We start from the raw sequence: 27,855 nt of genomic DNA on the forward strand, positions 1-27,855 counted from the left end.
TATATATATATATATATATCTTGTTTGAATATATACTACAAAAGACTTTTATTTTAAACAAGTTATTCTTTTCTGGAAAGTTCTTGAACAGTAAATGAGCCCCCTCATCTCCCTTGGTTATGTCTTGTACCCTGAACTGGGAGCCATGGTCATGATGGTGATTGTACTCCATCAAGCAACATTTCCACTGATGGCATTTCAAATATTTGCTCTTTGTGATTCCATAGTGTTCATTTTTAATATGCTCAGTTTCAGTAGCATGTCGTGAAGCATAAGACAGGATTTGGCATTTATTTCCTGTTAGCCTGCTTATTCGTTAGTTTTTGTTACATGTTCTTGTTTTTAAAATCAAGGGAGATTCTAAAGTCTCTTATTTGATCTCATTTGGAAGTAAGGTAGATAGTACTGGATATCTTTCCTCATACTTCCTTCACAAATCTGTTGTAGGGGGCTGGGGATTTAGCTAAGAGGCATAAGCACCTGCCTTGCAAGCAGGCGGTCATGAGTTCAATCCCCAGTACTGATAAAAAAAAATAATAATAACAAATCTGTTTTATTGTACTAAATTTATGGACCACTCAATTCCTTTTAACAAGGTGCTTTGTTTTATCTAGGTCTGATTTGTGGCTTTGGGAAAACTGTAGGAATCATCATTTTTCAAATTTTGATTTTTTTCCTTGTCCTTGCTGCAGTAGTTTACTGCTGTTTTGTTGTTGTCGTTGTTGTCATTATCTAACATAGGCTCCCTGACCAGCTGAATCCTCAACTGACACAAGCCACTCATTTTTTAGAATGGGAGAAGAAAAGGTGCCCGTGCTGGCTTGCCCTACCCACAGGTAAGGCGAGCATCTTACAAAGCCCTACCAGAGATGAGAAGTCTATTTTTCCTCCTCCCAAACCACAGTTCACAACACAAAACTGACCTGAATGTAGCAAATCTTGTTTCCTACAGCATCAACAACACATATCCTGGCTCCCTTTCTTTGCCTCCCACCAAACATAGATTCATGTAACTCTTCCTTTATTCATTAAGCAATTATTGACTCACACTGCATACTAATATTTTGATATAATGACACAAGAAAGTATCTGTAAAAGCTTTATTTTCCTGAACTTAGGTTTGTCTCTGCTTTGGAGATTAAATTTTCTATAGTATTAGACATGGCAATTAAAAATGGAATGGATTCTGTGCTCTCCTGAGCTTCTTTTCCTGAACATATTCTTCACGCCATTGTCACCACTATGAGATAATTCTAGGTGAAACAAATCAGACTCAGCAAGTGACATACCACATAGTTTATCTCATATGAAAAACACAAAATATAAATTCACAATTCAAAGAGCAAAATTAAAGATAGTCGACAGAAAACTTGGTAAAGATGGGCAGGGGTTCTGCACGTTGCAGGAGATGGGAAAGGTGAGAAGGAACACTAAAAATGATCAAGTGTGATATATACGTACCAATTTACAGCAATGCACGTACTTGTTATATGTCACAAGCATACAGCAAAAATCAGTAATTGCCTGTCTCCATTTCTTCTATTTTACTAAGAAGTCAATTCTATATCTAATTCAATTTTACAATGCTTCTTTCATATGCAATCAAATAAAACTTAACAATCCAGACAGTGGCTGCCCAATAACTATTTGTGAATTAAGAAACCACCTTTTTAAAAAAATTAACATTTTGTTAATTATGCCAAAGAATTTAAGGCTTATTATAACAAAATTCTGCATACAATTGTTCCTTAGAGAAATACAAAACCTCTAAACAACCCAAATGCCCTTCAGTGGGAAAACATAAATAAACATAATGCTACCCACCAAAAAAAAAATGGAACAAAATATTATAAAAGCAACAATTTTAGGGACTGGTTGAGTGGGACAGGTCGGCCTCACAAGGTCATAAGCTAACTGACTCAGTTTATGTGACATGCTCAAAAGAACAAGATTATGACTTGGAAAACAGATTGGTTGTTGCCATAATGTAGCAATCAGAGAAAAAAATCACTATGAGACATAAATAAGTTTCCCTGGGTGATGAAACTGTGTTGGTTGTGGTTCCTTTACTATAACAAATACTTGAAGTACTCAATTACAAAGAGGAAACATTCATTTTAGCTCACGGGTCCAGAGGTTTCAGTGCAGAGCCAGTGGCCCCGTTGCCTCCCGGCCTGTGGTGAGATGTGCCATAGTGCACAGTGGAGCAAAGTCCCTCAACACATGGTTGGATGTGAAGAAGAAAAACAAGAAGTGGCTGGGCTCCTACTCTGTTATTCAAGGTCACACCTTTGATTGCCTGGATGTTCCATTAGATGCCACTCCTAAAATTTTCACCATTTCCCAGTATATCATGTTGAGAATCAAGCTTCTCACTCGTGGGCTTTAGGAGACCTGCAAGAGTCAAAGTGTAACAGGACTAGTCTGATCATCGTAGAATGTACTAAAATTCATAGAACTAGATATGCATTGTTATCAATTTTATTATACATTAATTAAAAATAATATACATTTATTGAGATCTTATATGCTGTTATTAAAATACTATACCAGGTTCTGTCACATGTAGACTTTTCTGATCACATTCTTAAATTTTGCTGATCATCAGAAATACCTAAAGCTCTCATTGACAGCACAGATTCCCAGAACTCTCCACTGAAGATGCTGATTCAATACATTAGGTTAAATTCTAAGAATATGTACTATAACAAGAGCCTGGGTAATGATGGGGACTGAACAAGTTTGAGACCCTACTTGAGGTCAATCATTCCCAAACATCACTGTGCACCAGAATCGAACTGGAAAACCTAGTAAGATCTGGAAGTCCAGAAATCAACGTTGCTACCTCAGACACTGAGAGCATCTAATTCAAGTTATCTGTAGAAACATTGCTTATAAATGCCTCTCTAGCTCAACACCACTTAGGTAAACATTAAATTCAGCTTTTTCTGATTTCCATAGTGATTGCATCAGTCTACACTCCCACCAACAGTAAATCAGTGTTACTTTTTCCCTGCACCCTTGCCAACATTTGTTATCAGTTGATTTCTTGATGGCAGCTATTATTTCTGGAGTGAGATGAAATCTCAGTGCTGTTTTAATTTGCATTTCTTGAATGACCAGTGATGGTGAACATTTCTTCATGTATTTATCAACCACTATGGAAATAAGTATGGAGAATTCTCAAACTAGGATTGGAAGTTCCATTCAATCCAGCTGTTCCCCTCCTGGGTATTTTCTCAGAAAAACTGAAAAGGTCATATCACAGTGATATATGTGCACCCATGTTCATAGCAGCACTATTTGTAATAGATAAATCTTGGAAACAACCAAGATACCCATCAACCACAGAGTGGATGAAAAAAGAATCGTTGCTTTATACAGTGGAATATTACTCAGCTATAAAGTATGATCTTGAGGCCTTCATAGGCAAATTCAGACAGCTTGAGGCTATCCTCATTAGTGAAACAAATAAGAATCATATTTATAAAATATCACAATGTGTCTCTAGTGTAAAAAATAATAAGAAATGTAGGAGTAATTAAAACCCAAAATGTGTAATTGCTATTGTAAAAAAGAGAGGAAAAGAAAGTGTTCTAAAGGATATAACTGCATGTATATTTAAGTGTGCAAGATAGATAACCATATTACTAAGTTTTTGTTGGATCATTGAACAGAACAGTTTACAGTCTCACTGTTTGAATGTCCACTTGATATGCTTTACTTTTGTAACGAACAACTATTTCTAAGAGGACAATATGTAATTTATCAACTAGTGATTTCTTACTCTTTATTTTTTGAAATTATGTGTTATTTATACCCATGTTCTGTTTTGCTTCTCTTTAAATAAAATAAAAAGAAATAAATTCACCTTTTTCTTGTACCCCCAGTAATTCTCACGGTGTTTGATTATCCTTCTACACTATTATTTTGTGTAAATATTTCATCCCTGTAACAGCTTCTTAAATTTTGTATGCAATCCCACCAGTAGTTAGTTGACTTTACCTCACTGTCTAGAAAAATGTCATTTCAGATGTGCTCTTCAACTTCCTGTCCTATGGTTCAAAAATATGAAATTACACTGAGTTTCAATCTCCCTTTCTAGGATCTGAGAAGGAGGTATACTTTATCTACTCAGTTTACTTGTGTTTGATTCTGAAGTCCAAAATTTAATAAGAGCTGTTAAACCTCTACTTTCTCTTTTCTGCTGTTCCAATTTCTCCCTCTATCCTGACTTCTTGCACTCAGCTGTGACATGCTCCATCACATACTGTCAACTCTTCTTTGACTGAGGCTACAGTTTTATTGCTCATCCTTTCTGTTTTTCTTCATAGAAACATGCTTTATTTTGATAGTCTTGGGTGATATGTTTATGTAGTTCTGGTCCTTTACTTAAACACTTTCAAGTGCAGCATAAACTCTGAGAGGTTTTCAGCTTGCAGCTCTGTCCATTGCATGACCCTCTGGAATCTCATCCTATTGATGCATGACTTAGATTCACTTTAAAAATGGCTATCTTTGCCATTGTGTCCCAAATGGTTCAGCTGGTTAGGAAATGGAGTAGGGTTTTACTTTGTGACAAATGTCCCAATGATACTGTTATTTCTGGCTAATAAACCAATAACTGGAAAATACTTACATTTCAGCAAATATAATATCAAAATTTGTGCCTCTGATATCAGGAAATTTGTTGCCTTTCAATACTGTTCATGTCATTTTAACACATGTAAATCCAGACTAAGTAGAGACATAAATAACGATTTTCAATGTTTGAAGTCATCTTTCATCTGCACCATGTTTTCATGTTCAACATAAACATTTTCAAAAAAATCCAAACAAAAAAACCCAATAGATAAAAAATGAAACAAAACATATAAGTACTTCCAATTCTTACAATAATGACTAATCCTTCAAAGATATTTGCGCTTCTCTGATACATTTAGTCTCTCTAAGGTTGTGATAACTAGACAAAGCAACAATTTTGTCCTCGCATGTGCCTAATGTAAAAGGGTGGCTAATTTTTCAATCTGACATATATGCATTCACACAGATTGTTAAATTATTTTTCTGAACTTCCTTGATATTACTAGTTCCCTAACAATTTAATTTTGAAATCTCAATTTTGTTTTATATTTTGAAAATTCCTGCACCTACTTGAAGTAACATTTCCAAGGGAAAACACATACTTTTGTCTTTGAGATTGTTTTTTCAATATAACCATAAACTGTATGAAGTTTCTGGTATTAAGGGATCATTTATGGACTAGTTAGTGGTATGTGTAGCTATTGTGGACTCATAACTGAAAATCTACCAACTCAAGTGAGCAAGGAGAAAAAATGTTACCACTTCCAAAAACCCAGGACTAGGATGAGGAGGACCATTTCCTTCATTCCAAGATTTCTTCAATGCTAAAAAATACACTTGAGTTTCTGCTTTGTGAGCAACATAAGATTTGAAGAAATAGCCTGCTATCATATTGTGCATATTGTGAAGGCTGAATATTTAAACTTCAATTTGAAAGTAGTAGATAGCCAAAAACTGATGATGGGTTTTAATAAGCAAATTATAGACTCAACTTTTGAAGGAAAATAATGTAGTTTCACAATAAAGAATAAAGTACAAAAAAAGAAAAAGATGGAAGATTGATACACCAGATAAGGAGAGGCAAGAAGAGTAAGGCTATATGTGTAACACAGATGAATATTTCAATTGTGATGTTGAGCAAAATAGGCAAACACAAAGGAATAATTGTCCATATTTTCATTTATATGAAACTGGTGAGCAGGAAAAACTAATGCATGATGTCAGAAAATGATAGGGTTACCTGGAGGGGGAAATAATGAAGACGATGCCTCTGGGGTGTTGATTACATGCTTCTTCTTGAACCAGCTATATAAAATCTCATATAGCTGTACAGTTGAATTAATCTATTTTATAGTGTGTCCTCACTCAAAGAATTTATACCCCAAAGTAAGGATGGAGTAAACATGATATTAATGAGATTGGAAAGCTAGAAATGCTATTTCTATGTTGCATCTAAAAAAATTCTAATGATTTGAATGAGCAAAATATAGTCATTTCTGTGACTCACATACCCTGTCTGTGTAAGGCTAGTTATGGTAAGCTGTCAGTAATACGACTGCCAGCAATCCCTGCTTTCCTGTAAGTGATTTGAATCTATTTGTCCTCTGTAAATCCAACTGCCATTAGACTTCCTTTGCTCCATAGAATGTGATGAAGTTGTCTCTGATTGTTGTAGATCTAACCATTAAGAGGCCTGAAAGTCATTGCTTTCTCCCTGAGGATCTGTAAGACATATTGTATAAAACTTGGGACGGTCTATTGAATACTGAGACATTGTATGGAAGGAGCTTGAACGACCATCTGTGGGAGAGAGGTCTTCATGGACCTTCCAGCTCAATGGGTAATGGAAGAAAACAGAGATTTTGTCATATACTGATGCCACTTGGAGTAGAATGGGTTAGCTCAACTTTTAATGAAACTCTTGCCCAAGAGAAAACTCATATGGTTGTTTTGAGTTCCCTACCTTTGAAGCAGTGTTTTCCATAGCAATCATTAGCAGCATCAATTCTCTTCCAGAGCAGTGTCTCTAAATAATAAGTAAAGGATTCTATTCTCTCTCCCAGGGAACCTCTCTAATATCTTGAGATGTGTTTAATCATGACTAAACATATTTCTATTGGCACCTTCATGGGAAAGACCAAAAAGCTTGGTAAATATCCTACACAGCACAGAACAGACCTCTCCCAAAAACTTTCCAGCCCAGAGCATTAATTGTGCCAAAGTTGAGAAAGTCTGATATCAAGCAATTATTCAGAACTTACTTGGTGCCCAGGAATTTTCAAAGTCGTGTTTCCTAGATCTTCATAACAATCTTAGTTATCTAAGATTTATAAAGTTGGATTCTCAAGATCACTCTAGCCTTCCAAAATCGGGATATCCAGATAAGGATGTTAAGTAACTGTACTTTTATTTTCAAAGAAGATTGCAAAACATTGCCCTAGCCCATAGTTTCTCCAATTTTAATGCACATAATAATAATCTGGACATCTTGTTGAAGTGTAGACTCTAATACCTTGAATTAGAGTGAAATCCAAGTTTCCATTTCCTAACGAGCTCCCAGTAGACACTGAAGCTTTGCTCCCTGGATAATACTTTGCAAGTCAAAGTTATAAAGCAGCAGTGCTCAATCTTGAACACACAAAAGAATATTCTGGAAGCTTCAGTCTATCTCCTCACCCCCAAAGTTTGATTATGCAGGTTTCAGGCAAAGCTTAAGAATTTATATTCCCGACAAGTTCCTAGATGATGTTCATGCTACTAGCCCACAGGTCATACTTTGAGAACTACTGCTCTAGATTATGATTTCCCACATCTAAATGTACATAAAAATTCATCTCAGGTGCCCACAGTAATTGCAGACTTTCAAAACTTCCTGCAACCTCTACTGTATTTCCTCCTTTAGTCTAGGTGAGAAGCCTAATAATTGGCATTTTAATAAATCGTCTCCCCTGGGGTGACTCATGTATTTGTGGTTCAGGATGGCACTTTATGAAACACTATTCTAGTGAACATGTGTAGATAGTTTGTAGATTTGTAGGATGTCTACAGTAGGGAAGAGGAGAATCTATAGTTTTGAGAAATTTATTTAACATTTATAATTTAATTTACTGCTAATAGTCATCTTGAATTCACTTTGAAATATCAAAAGTCAAGGGTTATATACTAGAATCAGAAATGCTGTTTTAAAAAGTATTGTTTTTTTCCCCCGGGTCATCTCCCAGATCTTTCTGAGAGCATGTATTACATTCTCTGTAGGAGCTACAAGTTGAATGTTGCTTCCAATTTAAAGACAAGATATTAATATTAATGACCACAGCTAAATTTTCTTGAATTTCTCTTATGTGCCAAGCATGATGTAAATATTCTGCCAGTGCCATCTCATAGAGTATGCCGGGCAGTCCTTTCAGAAGCAAGTGCTTCCTCCATATATGGGAAATTAAGTATGCTGAGGTTAAAATACTGCACTGGCCCAAGATTATACAGCTGCTTAATACCTCAAGAAGTAGAATTTTCATTCTTTCTGATCTAATGCATAGTTTATTTCTCAGAAATTGAATGTGGGCATCTGTATTAAATTATACTTTAAAAAATTTTAGTTAAAGCAATAGCTCAAAAGTAGTGCCCTTGCTATACAAGGAATAAAGGGAACATTTTGGAATAAGATTCAATATGTTGTCTTGATGGGATGTAGACATAAGCAAAAATGTGCACTCTTTATCTATTATTATATTGCCAGCTAATATTTAATCTTATGGGACTTAATACATTCCTCTCCTTTAGGATTCGGGCTATTGATGCTATATATACTTTAGTGGTGTGTTTTGGTCAACTAAGAATGTCAACAGTCATCTAGCCTCAATTCAAAGTAAATTTCGGGGTCATCTTATTCTCTATAATATGTATAGAAGAAATTTTTTTCTACCATGTTATCTTTTCTTACTAAATACTTCATTTAGGCAAACTTTCAAGCAATGTTTTGTCACTGCCATTCCTCAGCTTCCTACTCTTGAGTCAGATCTCAAAATATTTTAAAATAGCAACAGATAGATGATGTTTTTCAAGTTGCTTTTAAAAGTATTTCTTATTCTCAGATTTATCAAAGATATAAATATGTCATCAATATATTCAAGATAGTCAACATCTCTAGGGAAAGGTTTTAAGAAACTCATTTTACTTTTATGGAAATTTGAGCTTCTTTCTTAATCTCTAATTTCACAGTCTGAACTTTGATCTTCAATAGTTTAAAAAGGCCGTTTGGCATTTTTTAAAATGATATATATTGACATCTTCTTTAAGAATATATTTGGTTTTTTTTTTCACTCTAGACTTTTAAAATACGTGAACCATATGCTGAGCTTTCTTTTGCTCTGATACTTGGAAAATAATTATTCCTACGTGTTGTCTTATTTGTGCAAATTTAGGTATTAGATGCTAGATTGATTCCAGATCTAGCATAACAAAAACCTGCTGGAAAAGGTGAAATTATACTATGTTAATAGCACAGAAATACACAATTGTGAGGGGACAGGCTTTTTAATGTCTAGAGAGAGCTGAGAGATTCTATTTGCAATTGGAGAATATCTCAAGGTGCTTTGGGTTATAAATAAAAGGATAGAAAATTCAAGCTCACTTTAGCAAAATAAAAAAAAGTGTTGTTTCAATTAAAATAGAATTACACATGAATAAGGTCAGGTCTGGTTTGATCATGACTCCAGCAGCTGTATCGCCAGGTCACCATGTAGCAAGTGACTGATCCACAAACAAGAGGATAATGTTTGTGACAGGTCTGGGCTTCAAAATTCAAAGTTTTGGAAAGAACAATTATGTCTTCCAGTGGTTCTCTCTTAGGAGCGAAAGAATCTCTTTGTCAAGACCAGAGCAAGGTGTAATGTGGTCTATTAACCATCATTGTGTCCTCTGCAAAATACTTAATACCTTTAGTCAAGAAAGTTTCATGAAACCTGTTGCATAAGCCTTACATTCATGATGTCACTCTTGGCAAAGGGATAAAGAATGTATGTGGCCTAATCAGGTCCAGAAGTGAGATCAGATTTTCCTGAAGCATCCGAGCTCCCTCATGAGAGAAGGTGGACAAACAATTGCAACACAGGAGAAATAGGTAATGCATGAGTAAATAACCACCACAGAGAGAGGAAGAAGGACTTGGTGAAGCGTTAGGAATATTCTCATCTATATCAACTGTCACATGCTGGATTTCCCACCGAGAGGGCCACATAGACTGTTGCTCTTTTTTTCGTAAAAATGGAAAAATACTGGGCCTATTTCTACATTAATTGTAGAAGTTTTCCTATTTTTAAGTTTATGCAATAGTGATTATTCAGGTTAAAAATAGATTTTTAAGACAAAAGAGATGTGAAATTTATGTTCTAGGTAAATGTGTTTGAGATTTCTAAGTTGTTTTTCATTTATAAATAAATAATTTGATAAAAATTCAAATGTCTTGGTTCTATATAACTAAATAATTAATAACCATCATAATGTATGGGTGTTTTATTTAAGTGTTACTTCCAAAAATAAGTACAGAAAAAGAGTTGCAATGTAGAAGGGTAAGTTTGTGAATGTCATCCTATATTGAAGCATGGAAAGCATGAAAACTAGGGTTTTAGACTCCTACTGATGTTTCTTTCTTTCTTTTCTTCTGTAGTGTAAAAGAGTTCATCACAAACATCATATAATGTGTTTCAAAGTTACTATCAATATTTTTTATGAACTGAGTGTGTTGGTCTTGATTTTTGGAAATTTGTTAAAAATAGTAATTGCAAAGAACAATTACTTTGGCTGTTTTGAGCTATGGCTGTTCTTTGGATTTAATACCATATCTTTTGTGCATTTTTATCTTTAATGCAATAATTTGAGAAATATTGTTAAGAAAGACAATGAAATAATGTACTTCATCTGCATAGCCACAAAACGTATCCTTGTGGTGGCATCAGGGAGAAAGACCTTTGCCTTCAACACCTGGCCTTGGTATAGAAGTCATATAGTTCATCTAGAACAATACCTTAAATGTGATTATTAGGAGGTACCATTTTCACTTAATGGTTTTGTATCATGTTTCTTTCTAACATTGGTATTCATTATTAAAACTCCCTGACTTCAGTATTTCTCTGAGTTGACAAATCTTTGAAAATACACCCAACATTTCAAGATATGGCAAAGTCATTTGGTATAATTTCTAGCTAATTATGTGAGTCTGGTAACATATTGTGGTAAAGAAAGAGACAAAACCAAGATATAAATAGTAAAGAATAACAAATGTAATTTTCTATATGTGGATGATAAACTTATCATAAGGCTGATTGCAAACAGGAATATAGGTTAATAATCTGCTAATTTTAACAACATATGGGAGAAGACAAATTTGAAGAGCCAAAGTTCCTCTCTTTAGTAACCACCCTGACTGAAATAAGAACGAATAGAAACGTGCTATAAGTCTTAAGAGATCCTTAAAATTTCTCCTAGGAGCTATAATACATTAGACATGCTTTTCTTTGTTTATAGTACTATATCAATAACTACTTCTAACTCGCATGAACACTGAGTCTTCCATGGAGGGGAGAAGCCTCTGGCACAGTCATTCTTAGCATGGAGTAGGGGAGGATAGGTGGAATTTATTTTGCTCTATGATTCTTGTACTTTTTGCTCCCATTTTCTTTCTTTTTCACTGCCTCCTCTTGATCATCTTGTATATTAGATCTCTTATGAGAAAGTGGATAGAGATATCCAAAGCTAATGAAATTTAATCTGCTAATATTACAACCTGTTAGATCCTTTCACATGTGCAGTAGGAGACTGAACTACCATTATTAGTTAAAATAAAGCTCAACAATCGTCTAAACAATGTATCATTTTTCAATTCATTAGTAATTGATAATTAAATGAAATAAATTTGCTGCCCAACTGTGTCAGATATGTCTTTTCTTTGCCAAATAGTTAAAAATATTTGCTGGAACAAGAGTCAAGTTTCTTAAACTTAAGTTTCTTAAAACTTAAGTGTAAGAAGGCAAATTTCAAGACCTCACAAAGTCATCCTCCTTTATTCTCTAGAACATATGACAGTACTAAAAATGGTGACACTGAAATCATCCTGGTCCAGGAAAAAATAACCCTGTTGTTCCTAAGGTGTAAAACAAGAGTCTATTTTCATATGTGCTAAAGCTTTGCCAGAAGGACAAAAGTAAAGATGGTATCTGAGACAGTTCAGAGGTGTTAGCAGTTTTCAGGGTTTATCTTGAGATCATGCTTTAAAGAACAAGGTGATATAAAGGAAATGTGAAGTCATTTCTTTCCTCTTACATTTCACGTGCTCTAAAGGATGCTTCTTAGCAGCTCACTTTGTGCTAGGAGATGCTTAAGTAGAAGGACTGCCAGAGAAGACTCTTGGTTGAAAATAAGGACAGATATATATGTACAACAAAGTAGGAGTTTCAGCTAAAGATAATTTGCTTTGAGACTACATGGATGGAAATAAGTAACAATGATGAAAAGAAATGGAAGAAAATACAGTGGAAAAAATGTTTGGTAGGGAACAAAAAGACACCTGCCGCTGCTGTCCGGAGCCACTGTGCTCTTACCTGCTGATATTCCGTGGTGTTAGAGAGCCCAGACAGCGGTGTGGCCTCATGCTGGAAACATCTGGGGACTCTGGCCACACACTGACACCTGAATCTGCAACTCCTCCTGAGTCGGCGTTCATTTGGCTAGTGAAGAGTTTGTGCATCTAGAGTTATTTATAAGGCTCAGGAGGTCCTTGCATGTAGCTAAACTTAGCTCCGGAACAGGAAGGTTTCATATTTCTCTGAAATATGAAGGTTTCACTTAATGTCATCTTATTTCATTGTGTCTTCTTTCTTTCTTTATTCTGAAGTGTCACTTTTTATATTCACTCTTCATCCCATCTTTTTTTAGATATATTTTCAAAAATTGGAACACACTGATAGAATATTCTAATAACTAATATGAATCTTAACCTAAGGTTAACAAAGAGAGAAGAAATAAAGCTCCTGAATTGAATTCCCTATATGAATGTTTTTATAAGTCAAGCCTTCCACATCAAATGAAAGACGTTTCTCTCCATGGCTCCGGCTTTGGGCAATAGTTGTGTAAGTTGTCAGAATCTGTAAGAGGAAATGGTTGACTTATACTGAATGTTTTAAAGTTTTAAAACATTAATAATGTAAATTTCAGAATTCGTGACTGCTTTCCAAATTATACTGTATTCACTTCATCTGCACAGAGACATAAAGGAACTGGTATATGTTATCCTTTGGGCACTTTGTAATTATACCCATGAAAACAGAACGTATTTACTCAAATTCTTTCTTCTTTCAGAAGAAAAGTCTGGAACACAAAAGGGGTCAAAAGTAGGTCATTGAGCTATACTGGGCTTTCTATATTTAGTACAACCACCTTAAAATCAAATATTCAAGAGGAATTGAGAAGATACTGAAAAAAGGACAGTACTCTTGATGACAGCATATTCAATCACTATTATCCCTCACAATCCCAGAAGATAAACATTTCTTTCTTCCTTCATTCTTTATTTTGTTTCAATCTTTTTCTTTTTTCTCTCTCTTCTTTCTTTCTTTCTTTCTTTCTTTCTTTCTTTCTTTCTTTCTTTCTTTCTTTCTTTCCTTCTTTCTTTCTTGCAGCTATTCCCCTGACCTGACGTGGTTCTGAATCAGAGCAAGGAAAATCTAGCCCTGGCACTCAGTGGGCTCAGAGCCAGCCTTGGTGATAACTGGCAGTGAAAAGTTGCAAAATCGAGCAAAGTGCGCAGGGATCTTGAGGTCGGATAGTCTGGAGCTATAGCTTTCAGGCTGACATATCCTGAGTCCTTCTATGTACAAAGCACTGAGCACATGATGGGGTGGGGCAAAAGGGAACAAGGGAGGAGGAGGGATGATTCACAGGCCATCTCTTTACTTCACACCCGTGCAGTAGACATTGGTTATCATTTTATCATGCTGGGATTGTAGTAGGTACTGTAGGGCATTTAGAACATCAAGGGTGATTACTGATACACTGATATATCCAGTTATATTTCCATAAAGATAATAACTTTATTAATTGTGCTATCACTTAATAGTACACTGCGATGTCTTTTTGAAGTACAAGGGAATCTGGGTGTAGGAAACAGGTGATGGGTTCTTAACCTGATCATGAATAGAAATTTCCCAGTAAGGTACGATAGTAAAAGAACAAGTGATATAAAGATTTAGCAAGAGCATATTTGAATATTCCTTCTGCAAAACTGGTAATCTAATCTACACTACTATGTACTTCTCTATTCCCAGGAGTGAGTAATAATCGGAAAGCACTAGGAAGTCAGGACATAGATAAATAAGTAAATGAAGCCAATGAAGAAGACTCAGAATAAGACAAAAACACAGCTTAATACCCACAGACAGTGTCCAGGGAGTGAGAGGACTAATGGTCAGAGGGTGAGAGATGTGACTGAATGCTTTAAAATGATACTAGAATTCAGAATGTCATGAGCCAACTGCAGATAGCACTGCAGCGGGTATGGCTAATGTGGAGTGAAGTGGGAAAAGCTTGGAATCCAGGAGCTCATTGTTAACAAGGGAGCTCAAAGGCATACAAATGTCATGGAGAAGTTAAAGTTTAGGATTAAAGAGAAAGGCACGCACAGTGGCACATGCTTGTGGTCCCAGCTCTTTAGGAGGCTGAGGCAGGAAAATGGTGTGAACCTGCAAATTGAAAACCAGTCTAAGCTGCATAATGAGACCCTGTCACAAAGCCAACTTAATGACTTAAAACACTGAATAAGGGGAGTATGGACCAATGAAAGTTAAATAAATGTAAATCTGACCCAGAAATCTGTGAAATCTATACAGAGTAAGGAGCAGGACTGTAATGGGTAGAAGTCTAAGAAACTATGGCTTGTTTGTATGAACATCAGAGGATAATTTTTATTTCTGTTTTACACATGAGAAAAAGGAGTAATTGAATCTGGCAGGACAGATAGGAATCTCACTTTTCAAGTGTAAGAGGAGTTAAAAGAAGAAATGAGAAAGTTTAAAGTATAAAACTTATAGCAAGGTAGACTGGTGGTGTGATCTAACCCATTGCCATCTTGCAAAGATGACATTTCAGAAATATATATTTCCTTTTAACCCTTGTAGGAGTCTGGTTGTCATCATCTGTGCAAAGCCAAGTGACAGAGTATCTCTGTACACTACAGTCTATTACATCTTTAAGGTAATTGGTAGTAGACAGAATGCTACAGCAAAATAATCTTAGCTATGAAAGTTCACACAGAGCCTTTGCTGCAAAAGCCGGGAAAGTATTAGCAGCTTAAACAAATGGAGGATTTACTCAGTTCCCATCTATTAGCTGCAGTGGCTTCCTGTCCATTAGAAATGAACCCTAAGAAGCTTTTCTACCACTTTCTTATTAAATCTTACTGCTCTGTTCTGCATACAAATGAGGCTTGAGGTATCTTTGGAAGATTTTTTTATTCCTAAAGTAGAGCCTGAATATTATTTTTCACAAAAAGTGATATACTCTAGGGAATGGTGGGATATGGAAGCGTAAGACCAGGTGTTACCAAACGAATGTGTTTTTAAGAATCAAGTCAAGAACAAAAATGCTTGAAGCAACACAGATGGGATTTTAATAGAAGTTGCCTTCTAATTTAAGATTCTTCTTTCTCCAAAAATAAAAGCAGTGCTTGAGAAATGTTGAATAAAAAGGAATTTATAAGTATATCAGCATCGAAGCTGAGGACAATGCTCAGCATGAAATCCTCCTATGACCTCTCCAGGCAACTGCCAGGCCATGGGTGAGCTACGACAAAATGATACAGCAGTAAAGACAGTGATATACAACTTTATTGACTTCTTGAGGAATTACAGTGCTCTATTTTATGCTACAAGGCATAAGTCAGATATTACCTCCAAAGGCCTAAACCGACTGCACTTCGGTGGAAGACTGGCTTGGTGAATAATTTATATCAAGGTTGCTACCCACTATTAGAAATGGAAACCACTTATCAAATGAAGAAGTCTCTACCTCTGGTGGTACTCTGTCATAGAAACTAATATTATTTACCCATTTTATTTCTAAACAAAAAGGTGACTTCGTAAATAAATAATAAAACAACTAGTTATTTATTTTTGTATTTATTCCTGAGGTGTTCATAGTTTTAACAGTTTGAATTTTTAAAAGTAATGTGTAAAGAGTGTAGCCTTTCCTTCTTCTCCTTTAAATAACACACTTCACTTTTGATTAAAATATATGTATGATTTAAGCAAGTCATCCAAATGTCAAATGCAAAGAAATTAATGATATGTAAATTCCAAAATTGTTTTGTAAACTAGAGATCAGTGTGCATGCAGAATGCTAAGGCTGCTTATTAAATTCGTAGACTTTCCTTCTAAATATTCAAATCAGATTCCTTATAAGTAAGAGCCCCAAATATCTATTGATATGCATCTTCTAAGTTTCTGATTCAGTAGGCAGAAAACCAGACAAGGAAAATTTGACTATAGTATTGAGCTTATCCAGCATTCCTGAATGGGATGCTGCAGTCCTGGAACCCTAATGGTGATTCTTTGCTCTGGTCCTTACCAGCTAGAATAAAATAAACCCATTAGCTAGTGAGGATCAGCAGTTAGACTATTTTTGGAGTAGAATATTATATAAACCTATTAAAAAGGACCAAAATCTTTGCAGATTCAAAATTAGCTTTCTGTACTCTCAGCAAAGGGAAAAAAAAAAAGGCACCCTACAGGGAAATTTTTTTTCTTTGTGGATGTCAACAAGGAATGGCTATAAAAGGCAAGTAAAAGCAGAACTGTGCTTTGCACCTCTAACTTCACACTGGCTTTAATAGCACAAATTATTAACAAGCAGTGTGAGAAAGCCAGGTTTCTTTCCTGACCCTTCTGCTGCCTTTGACATCACTAATGGTTGTCATCTTAATTAAAACTTTTCCACTCTTGACTTCTCTAACTCGATATTCTTCAGTCTTCCTAGCTCCATGATAATTGTTGGCAGGCACCACTTCTTTTCCAATTAACCAATCCAATCCCCTCAGGCTTGGCACTTTTTAAAAATAAGGTCAACTATTATAGGCTGCACTCACCCTGCTAAGCCAGGCCCCTGTCCTGACTTCATGAAGAACGAGATTCCACAAAATTCCCAGCTCCAGTATCATAGGCCAAAAGTGGAATTAGTCCACTCCCAAATGAGGTGCAGTTTTCCAAATGTTTAAATTCTAACCTTCCCTTGGACTTTTGATATTTTTCTTTTTTGAGTGAGTTTGAGACCTTCTCCTTTTTAATTGCTGCTGAGAGAATTCTGCTCTCTCTCTCTCTCTCTCTCTCTCTCTCTCTCTCTCTCTCTCTCTCTCCTCCTTCTCTGTCTCTCTCTCATTCTTTATCTCACTATTCATTCACTCAATATCCATCTATCCAATAAACATATGTTAAATGCCAGATATGTGTTAAACATTGCACTACTAAACTCCCTTACAAAAACTAAAATAGAAAGAGCCCTGCGCTGCTGACTCTATAGAACCTTGAAGACAAATTAATTCAATAATTGTAAATATATATCACTGCAAACTTCATGGAGCACTTCAAAAGAAAGGTCCCAAATACTGTGAAATTCACCAGGAGAGCTGATTTTATGAGAGTTCAGGAAAGAATGCAAGAAAATACTTATGAGAAATATTTTCCCAGATGAAATATAACAATAATTTAACTGTTATGCTCAATGGAAGAAAGAGAAGGACATTATAAAATTTGTTATGGTTTTATTCATGTGCCCAGGAATCAACCAGCAACTATTTGATAATTTTGTTCCAGTGCTAGAGGACAGATATTAGGAAGCAGGAAGAACTTTTTCAAATGGGAAGAGGAACAAGAGATGGAGAAGGGGAGGTAGAGAAGGGAAAGGAGTTTTAAAGTAAAAGACAATTGAAGAAAAAATGGAAATAGAGCTTTTACAAATGTGGAGGGGAATATGGGTTGGCAAGAAAGAAGGGGAGGGGAAAAAAGAAAAGACCCATGGTAAATACCTTCATGACATACTGCAAACATGTACTAATAACAAATAGAATGTAAAAAAGAAAACAGAAAGAGGTAAACAACAACACCTCAAATATTCACCAAATATTTGTTACACTTTAATATGCTGGACTCCGAGAAGGCGGTGCCTCTGTTTGTACTCCTCAAGCCACGCTCCTCTTCTCTTACAAAGATCTTACAAAGAATTCATTGCATCTTCACGCTGTTTGGTGTACACAACTCCTATGTTTTTCTCTTTGCTTGGAGACACCACTTCCACGTGATACTGTAGCTAGATGGAAATAACAAGTGCTTTGCAGACAGATGTTTAACATCAATCCTGGTCCTGGGACACGTGACAGTGCTTCCCTTCTTCAACTTGTGTCATATAAATTTCTTACATTACTTTTTCCTGGCTAAGGACACTGTCTATTTCAATAACAGTTGCCCATAAAAAACTAAGGCTAGAATAAAACAGCTGTTAGCAGCATTATGGCAGCTACAACTGCTGCTATATGTTGCTTTAGTCTTACAAAATCAAACTTTTGGTTCAAAACGTATACATACTTGGAAGTCTTTTCAGATTTTTACCACCCTAATTATGTTACATTTTTGTATGTTTATTTACAAATGTGCTCTTTTGGCTCCAAGTAAAACACTAGCTGGTTCTGTCAATCCCTGCACAAGGCAATGAAGACTACTTTAGATAGCAGCTCAACCAGTCAGGAACAAAATTCTTAGATAATCCCCCCCATAGAAAGCAAAGAAAGATAGTATTGTTGTCATCTTAATAGGGAAATTGGATTTGAAAAATATTATCCAAATACTTCTCTCCAAGTTTAGTAGTGATTATGCTTTTCTTCGTTTGAAACATATAAGAAATTTACCATTTGTCTCTTTATAACATCACTGAGTACTGTACTCACACAAATGTTAGTGCAGCAAGGACCTAAATATTCATGTGCTTCAATCTCTTGATATTACACAGAGAATAAAAACAAAGCACAAGGACATTAAGGTTCTGCAAAGACAGTGTAGGCCTTAATGCAGGGATAGTAAAGTTGGCTTCTCTGACAGAAAGGCTCTGATAATGAAAGACTTGAACAGGTGGGTTTTGGCAAATAACTGTGGATAATTCCTGTGCCAAACTTGAGGTTATATGAGGGCAGAAGTGGGAAATAGCCTTCCATGGGTTTGCAAGGGCTCTGAAACGTCCCATAGTAAATCCTTAGTTAGACCAGCCTTCAGTTGTCCTGAGGTAAAGGACTCTTTGCTAGAAGTGGGAAGACCCTGGGACCAAGCAAAATCTTAGAGGCAGGTAATTCTAGGCTCAGCCTCACTTACGAATGCTCACCACAACGGAGGTCATGGGAACATCTGAGTCAGTGATCTGGACACCTCATTTCTCCATCCATTACCTGGTTAGAAGAGGGTTTCACCAAAAATGTCTCCCAGTAAAGAGAACGCAAAGAGATTTTTCTACAGTCCCTTACTAATACTCATGACTGCATGCTGTCTTAATTTACTCATTTTAAATTTAAAAAAAAAAAAAAAACAAAAAAACAAAAAAACAAAAAAAAAACTTCATTCAATGTTACTTTTGGATGCTCAACTGTTTATTAGAATTAATAAGCAAAAGAAGAGAAAAATGCAGTGAAGTTTCTTGGGAGTAGGCCTTATAATTTAAACAAGGACACAGCTTTCGAATGCTACCTTTGAAGCAGTATAATGCATGCAGAGGTCACAAATATCTCTCTTCAGGGAGGTGAGAAAGCAGTTAGGAAAGGAATGGTTTGATAATTGGATTCAAAACCCTTCTTGCTCAAATGCACATGTTTTTTGAGTACCTTGTTTTTGTTGCAGCATCTATTGTAGGTGTTGAGAATTCGGCAGCAAAGAATATCAACTCCTGGCCCTAAATGTCTGCTCTCTGAGAGGCCATTTTCTTGGTTTTCTCAGATCTTTCTCCCTATATTGTATATTTCTGGAAGGTGGAGTTGTTCTGTTTTTTTTTTTTTTTTTTTTTAAATGTTTCTGTTGCTTAATTACTTGAAATTTTAGAATTTGTCAGTTGAAAAGAATGACAAACTCTTTCAACAGTGGAGACAAGTATATGAGTTTCAACGATCATGCCTCTAAGTATTTAATTATTGAACAAATGTTTCATCTCCAGTCACATTTCAGAGACATCATAAATCATTCTAAAGTTTACCATAAAAGAAAAGAAATGATTCTGTGTTTGAAAAATACAGAAAGAGGATTTGATAGTCACTGGAATGACTAATACCGGTTTTGAGTTTTTATTGTTTACTTTTTTATGATTGTTCCAGCATCTACAGATTTTTCCTAAGAATGTTAGAGAATTTGTAACTCTGAGATTAATGTTCAGAAAGATGTAAAAGATTATTATGCAAATGACACATCTCTGTTTAAACCTCTTGCAAAATAAGAAAATAATATTTTTTTCCTATTTCATGAAATATATTTATTTAAAGTGACCTTTATTTAAAGTGTGAGTGATTTAACAATGTAGTAACAAACTTAGTTGTATGCAAATATTATATGAAGAATATATATATATATATATACATATGCATATGTATATACATATATATGTGTATATTTATGTGTATATACATATATGCATACATACATATATGTATATGGGCAATTTTTAGGGGAAATTATATATATATATATATAAAATTGTCCCTAAAACTCAGACTTGGAAAATTTAGGGCAAGACCCAGTAATGTAACATTCTGAACCTTTTATAACTACATAATACATGGAAACAAACAGATTTGAAATCAAAAGTTAAGTTTTCATCCTGACTCTGGCATTTGCTTTGTGACTTTGGACAAATCCTGTAGCTTATCTGTACTTTTGTTTGCTCATGTTTTTGAAGGGAAAGTAAAAATGAATTTCTTTCTACCTTTAGTGCAATGCTAATGTGTATTTAAAAAGTAAGCGTGAATAGAAATGTCTTACAAGTCCTAGGCAAATGTCCTTGTGAAATACATTTAGTTCTTAAAACTGTATTTCACAAGGACATTTGCCTATTTATCAATATATACGTATAATATGTTCTTACAATATTAGTGTCACCTGAGAGGGCAAATAAGTGACTATATCTTATTATCAACACCACGCCTGCCCTCCTAAGTGTTGATTTTCTAGTAAACTCATCCAGTAAGTGGTTCAAGAGCTTAATAAGCCTACAGTATAATAGTGGTAACAAGCAAGAAGGGCTAAGTGCAAAATAAAACAAACAAGAACACTGTAAGTAATAAAGTGTGTCAGAGAAAAACAGGAACCAGCTCAGTGTGATCTCAATAACCAAAACAGGGATAATTATATCAAGAAAGTAAAGAAAGTTGTATTGGCACTTAACCTAAAGTATAAAATTAGCATCAAATTACCTAATAAGTAATTTTAAAAAGAAAGAAATGAGAGCGTGTAGACAAACATCTTTCTACCAGAACATTCCAAATATGTATGATAGTGTGCTATAACCTTGAGGAGTTTATAGATCACACCTCTGCCCTTAAATTTAGGCTGCACAAAGAGTCCTAAATGGAAGGGAGTAAAAAAACAGCACAGTGGAGCAACCTGAGAAACACTATCTCTGCAGAGAACTGAGACTGAAATCAATAATGGCAAGCCACGCTGACAGTACACACTGGTGTGTTGTCGTGAGAAAGGCATTTACTTTTGTGGTCTTCCTCCCAGGAATAGTTCTCCAGGCTAATCCTGATAGACACGATCCCAAAAAGGAGAATTTATAACAGATATCTGACCAGTATGCCTCATAACTACCAAAATCACTAAAAACAGGAAAGTTTGAAAATCTGAAATAGTCTAAAATAGCCTAATAAGAAATGACCACTTAACTCGTTATCAAATTTTTATCTGGATTGATTCTGGAATTGGAATGGGGGAGGAGGTTAGGTTAAAAAACCCACGGAAATAATAACATGAATTTAGGTAATAATACGTCAATATTGGTCTCTTAATTGATGAGTGAGATGTTAATAATGGGAGAAACAGCTGATGAGTTTCTACAATTATCTTAGCAGTTTTGTTTTATGTAAAACCAAAACTCATCTAAAATGTATCTTAAAATGAGACACTTCTAAATATCTTTCAACTGAAATTATGTATGTTTTTGCTCCCATCAGTAGTATAAGGAGTGTTTTCTTTATCAAATATTTATTAAACATTTTGATCTCTGGGACTATGATAGCTTAAAGATAGAATCTCTGTGTAATTTTTATTTTTCTTCTTATGAGTAAAATTAAGCAGCTGCTGACATATTTTTAATATATATATATTTTTTTCCAGTCAATTCTCAATTCAGATGCTTTGCTTATTTTTCCTTTAGTTTGTTTCTTTTGATTTATTTGCAGAAGCCACAGAGCTATTTATATAGATTTGATTCTGTTGTTTCTTGATATATGGAATTATTTTTGCTTTAGCCAGTGTAGTCCATCTTTTGTATACATTATGCATTCTGTAATGAAAGGATTTCCCACTGTGAGTTAAAATTTGTTGCAAATTTTAACTAACACTTTAATAGTTTCTTTCTGCATTACTGTCTACTGGTCGTCTCCATTGATATGATTATTAATTTTTAAAAGTATTATTTTGTTTTATAAGTTATACCCTTCTCTTTCCTTTGCTTTATTTCATTTAATAAACTATTACTGGCTTTTCTTATCCGTGTTATCTTGAATGACTTAAAATGAATAAATCCTATTTGAAAATGTCCTAAAACTAATTTTATATTTCTAAAATATTTTCTCCACAGTATATTTATAAATCATCACTGTCTACCTACAGTGTACTAAATGTCTTCTCTCTTAGGCATGATATATACAATTCTGATGATGTCTACCCAAGATTCCAACTACTCATTATTTAATCAACAACAGGTCCTAATCCAGGTCACTTTATCATCAGTGGAACAAAAGCCCTAACTCCATAACTTAAAAGAGGAGAGGATTATTTTGACTCATAGCTTCAGTATATAGTCAGCTGTCTCCAAGGTAGAAATGTCATTGTGGAGAGACTTGGCATGGGAGAGCTGTTTCTAACAGGACATCTAGAAAGCAAAGAGAGAAAGGGGAGGACAGGGATCAGAATAAATCCTTCCACGCCATGCTCTCAGTTACCATGCCTTTCCAGCAAGATGGCAGCTCTGAAGACGAGACTGCTGAGGGACATTTTAGATCTAAACCATAACATTCTGCCCCTATCCTACCAAGCTCCATTTCATGTTGCAAAATAACATTTATTCCATCTCTGTAAAATGCCAAAGTCTTAGCAATTCCAAAATTGCTGAAAGATTTAAGTCTAAAGTCTCATCTAAGTCTCAAAAGTTGTGAGCCTTAGTTGTGAGCACCTACAAAAAACGAAACAGAAGGTTAAAGACTTTCAACATACAATGGACAAGGCTTAATATTCTCATTTCAAAAAGGAGGATTAGATGAATGGATACAAATCACACCAAAGAAAGACTGAAGCCCAGCAAGGGAAACATTAAATCCTGTGGAAGTACATCCAACACCAGCGTGGATGATCGTGATGAGATGCCAGCCCCCAAGCACTTGGGCAGCCCGTTCCCGAGGCCCTTATTGCTTGCAGTCCATTTGGCCTCTCTCTTGGCAAGGCTTTGCTCACTGCCTTTGACTATCATCAGCAAATGTCAGTATTCCTAGCATCTCCGTCTCCTTGAGGTCTTGACTGTGTCTTCAGCTTCACTCTCACAGCTTCATGGGAACGTGGCAAAGACTGTGACACTTCCAGACACTTTTGAGTCTGTCACACACATTCTTTTGAAATGTTGATGGAAACTTCTGTGATCATATAACTCGTGTATCCATTCAAATTCCTTTTTTGAAAAATTTGAAAAAAATTTGAAAAATTCCTTTTTTGAAAAATTTCTTCCTGCTCACAATATCGACTGTGCATTTTAGAATTTACTTCCTCTTTCAGTTTCCCACGGCAAGGAGACATTATGATGTTTACACGTGAGGGTCTGACTTATTTCACTTATGATTGTGTTCTCAAGTTGCATCCATTAACCTGTAAATGTCTCAAGTTTACCCTCCTTATGACTGAATAGTATTCTACTGTATAAAACTATCATATTTTTTATCCATTCTTCAGCTAATGGGCACCTGAGCTATTTCCACAACATAGCTATTGGAAATTGTGCTACTATAAACATGGGTGCACATATACCACTGTCATATGATATTTTTAATTTTCCTGGGAAGAGACCGAGAAAGATAATAGCTGAGTCAAATGAGACCTCTAATTCTAGTTTTTTGAGGCACCTTCACACTCATTTTCACAGTAGCTGTACCAAAATACACTATTTTTATTCCAGTTACCATGCTGATTTTATCACAGAAGCTTTGTAGTATAATTTAAGTCTGGAATTGTGATGTCACCTGCCTTGCCTTTGTTGCCCAGGATTGCCTTTGCTATTCCAGGTGTCTTCTCTTTCCAGACGGATTTTAGGAATGTTTTCTCTAGTTCTGTGAGATGTGCTAATGGTATTTTGCCCAGAATTGCATTATACCTGTATAAAAATTGTGGGCCATTTTTACTATGCTGGTTCTTTCTTTCCATTAACAAGGGATGTCTTCCCATTTTGGAAATCCTCTTAAGTCTCCTTTTTCAGATTACTGCAATTTTCAGTATATAGATTCTTTACTTTCTTTATTAGATTAGTTAGTTTTTCATTTTGGGGTGCTATTATGAAATGTGTGAAATCAAACATTCTTTTGCTAATAGTATGATTTGCATTGCTGAACTATTATTGAAAAAGAAACTACATATTCTTTTGTCTTTCAACAATCATATTTTTGTATTTGGACATTTGTTCTTGAATTGTATATATCAACTAATGTAAATATACCATTTTTTCTTTTTTAATCTATGAATCAATAGGGAAGAAATGTTCATCTGGATTCTGAAATTTTCTTATATTTAACTTGACACAGTTTGCTTTCCTGTTATTCTAACCTTTTGAGATTTGCTAATCTTAGGTTTTGTTTTATCCTGTTAGCCATGCTGCAGTTCAATAAATCTTATTTTACTGATATAAATCCTCCTAAATTCTGAGATAGTTTATAAGCTTCTATCCCAAAACACTACGGTACTGTCACATTTCTTCGTTGTTCTGGGAGTGACTTTTAGCTCTACAGCGGCATCACAAAACTCCATCTTCTAGATCATTTTTCATTTGTGCTCTGCTTTATATTTGATTTTATTACAATCAATTTTTCCTGGTATCTTTTCCAAAAATAAACTCTTGTCCTTATTGCATTTATGATTTTTTCTTCTTTTTAACAGCCCAATGTTATTGTTTAGATGTACATGGTCTGCTCTTGTCTAAAGCATTCATGAGAAAAATCTCCTATGCCCTTATCATTGTTACAAGTATACTCTTAGAACTGACTTATCATGTCTTGGTTTAGAGAGCTGCATGATGGGAATGTATATGTCCACAGAATGAATTTTCCAGGAGAAAGATTTTGAGGAGAAAGCAATGGCTCTATACTTTTGAGACAAGGAGATAGCTCTTTACAAAGTCTTTAAATAGTTAAAGCTGACCTATTTTAACTAGTTTTCCCTTCTATTTGGTCTCTGTTTCTTATAAACAATATGGATATTTATGAATTCTATCTAGTTGCTTTTACCTGTTAACTGAAATATTATGCTTAGTATCTTTTGACTGTATCTTCAATATCCGTCTCATCTTTGATATTTATGGAGAAACTATATCCAAATTATATAGGTCTAGTTCTGAAGGAATTACACAGTAGGGATCACTGGAGATCACACTGCTAACCCTGATGCTTCATGCTTTCTTAACCATTTAAGCAATATAAGAGAAACTGGGATTATAACAGAGGGGGCTATTTGGGTGAATGGTATGCCCTTGCTTTGAATCCACAAGCACCCGTAGCGAAATATCTCTATCTTTGGGGATTGTCACATCACATATTTTTACTTCAAGTAATTATGAATGACTTTTTAATCCCTTTGATATGTCTTCAATTGTTTATGCTACATGAAAAGGGTGGTAGAAGTGTATTTGATGGGCATTATGTAATGGAGTGGGGGGAATTATACAAAGAATTGTTCACAGAAGCCTAAGTCATCATCCATTTGAAAACATCTGATTAAATTCCATTATGTTTTGGTCATTCTCTTCATCTCTTTATGTTGTACTTTCTGTATTTCATGCTATATACCAGACATTATTATTTCCTTTCTTGTCTTTTAACTACTTAATGTGATAATTCAGTTAGGTCATTCTCCATAATCTGCTAAACTATCTCATCAAAGACTCACATTTTCATTGTTTGTTGCCTTTGATGTTGTGGAAACTATTGGAATGGATGTTTCAATCTTAATGATTCCTTTGACTTTTTATCCATATCTATTCCTAGCAAGAGAAGCATTACTCATTATAAGGTATGAACTTTGTCTTCATAAGTCTCCTTCATACTTTTGAAGTTGCTTTTCTAAATATTCACACATTTACAACATTTTTCAGCTATGCATGACTGTCATTTTTACCTTAAAATTAGCAGCTTCATTTGTAATTTCATTTTATTTTAAATGAAAGAATTTTGTAGAAATGAGCAGCTCCAAGTGGCCAAAGTGATTAGTTTCATAGGGTATTGTGAGTTTATTTGTATGTTAAGCGGATCTCAAATGGTTTCAAAAAATTACTATATGCTTCTCTCATTTATGATTTAGTGATATCTCATAAACTGTTACAAGGGATTATCCTGATCTTTGAAACTTAAGCCCTCATCTGCAAATAACACTCGAACTTTTAAAATCCACTTGAAATGACTATCTTGCTCTCTATAAGAATAACAAAAGTCTACTGTGAACAGTTAATGTTTCTATCAAACCCTTCCACCATCATGCCCTTTTCTAAAATATAGGATTTATTGGGGAAGTAGTATTTTGAATTCTGGTTTTAAAATATGACTTACTCTTAGTTAGTTGATCAACATTTAATATGCACCTACTATGTCAGAAGGGCTGAGGTTCATTAAAATATAGAAGAACAATAATTTTAGAGCAAAAGGTATATTTTTTTTTTATTGCTATGTACGAAATACCACACATTTAGCAGCTAAAGACAGCACATGTGTTACCTCACAATCATCGTGATCACAAGTCTAGGCAGAACCACGCGTTTGCAATCCTGATGTCAGCACCATGCTAGTCTTGCTGGAGGATGAGTTAAATTCCATGTCCAATAAGAAAGCTCACAGAATTACTTCTCGTGACTAAGAGTAGCCTCTTGCTGACTGTTGACTAGAAACACCCTCATTGGAGAAGTCTCACAGGCGTTTGTCACGTAGCCTTTTCTATTATTATTGCTTCTTCAAGGCCAGCAGAGGTGTCTCTTCCTTTTATTCTTCTCTGATAAGTTCTTATATAATACAACTTAACAGCAGAAATAATATGACATAGACTTATTTTCTAGTAGTTTGAAGTAATTTAGATGACTTAACTGCACTTCAGAGGAATCAAGTATTCTGTGGAGAGACTGACCGTATTCCCTTAAATGTGTCCACTGTAGGAGGTGATCCGAAAACCTGAATATCCTTTCTGAAGTTGTGTAAATCTAGCTTTCTTCTCTTGTCCTTGTTATGTTCAATTGCTTCCCTTGTTTATCTACTTAGTTATTGTGAAAGTTATCATGCTGTGTTGTATTTTATATTCTGCTTTTGGCAAATTTGCATGATAATAAACTACTATTCTAAGGATTTGTATTATTTCATTACAAACATTTGTTTCAGGATCAAACTGTACAAAGCCTAAATGTGGTATTGCTCTAATTTGATCCCATAAATAAACCTCACTTACATTAAGGATACCCAAAGGGCATCCACAAGGACATTTTGATATAGCTAAGACTGGTTGGAGGTTAAGGAGTAACTACAGAATAGCAGAAAATGGATTTCAGCTGAAACCACTGATTATAACCTTATTTAAATTATTTTAATAATAAAGTATCAGTAATATTCAACCTGTTTAACTAGATTTCTTAACTTAAGGTCGTATTCATTATTTTTACATATATATATATATATATATATTTTAATTTCCATTTGCAATTTCATTATCCATATGAATCCACAGGGATTTTCAAGGACTTCATGGTTAAGACATT

General features: G+C 34.9%; 1 protein-coding gene across 9 annotated transcripts in view; it reads left to right on the forward strand.

The window, feature by feature from the left end:
- Nucleotides 1-27,855, forward strand: part of Grm7 (glutamate metabotropic receptor 7) — an 808,103-nt gene that overhangs the window by 303,665 nt on the left and 476,583 nt on the right. The window lies entirely within an intron of this gene.

This window comes from Cavia porcellus, unplaced genomic scaffold, assembly GCF_034190915.1.
Source record: "Cavia porcellus strain 051 isolate PalLab524CR breed Dunkin Hartley unplaced genomic scaffold, mCavPor4.1 scaffold_13, whole genome shotgun sequence".
NCBI classification, from domain to species: domain Eukaryota; kingdom Metazoa; phylum Chordata; class Mammalia; order Rodentia; family Caviidae; genus Cavia; species Cavia porcellus.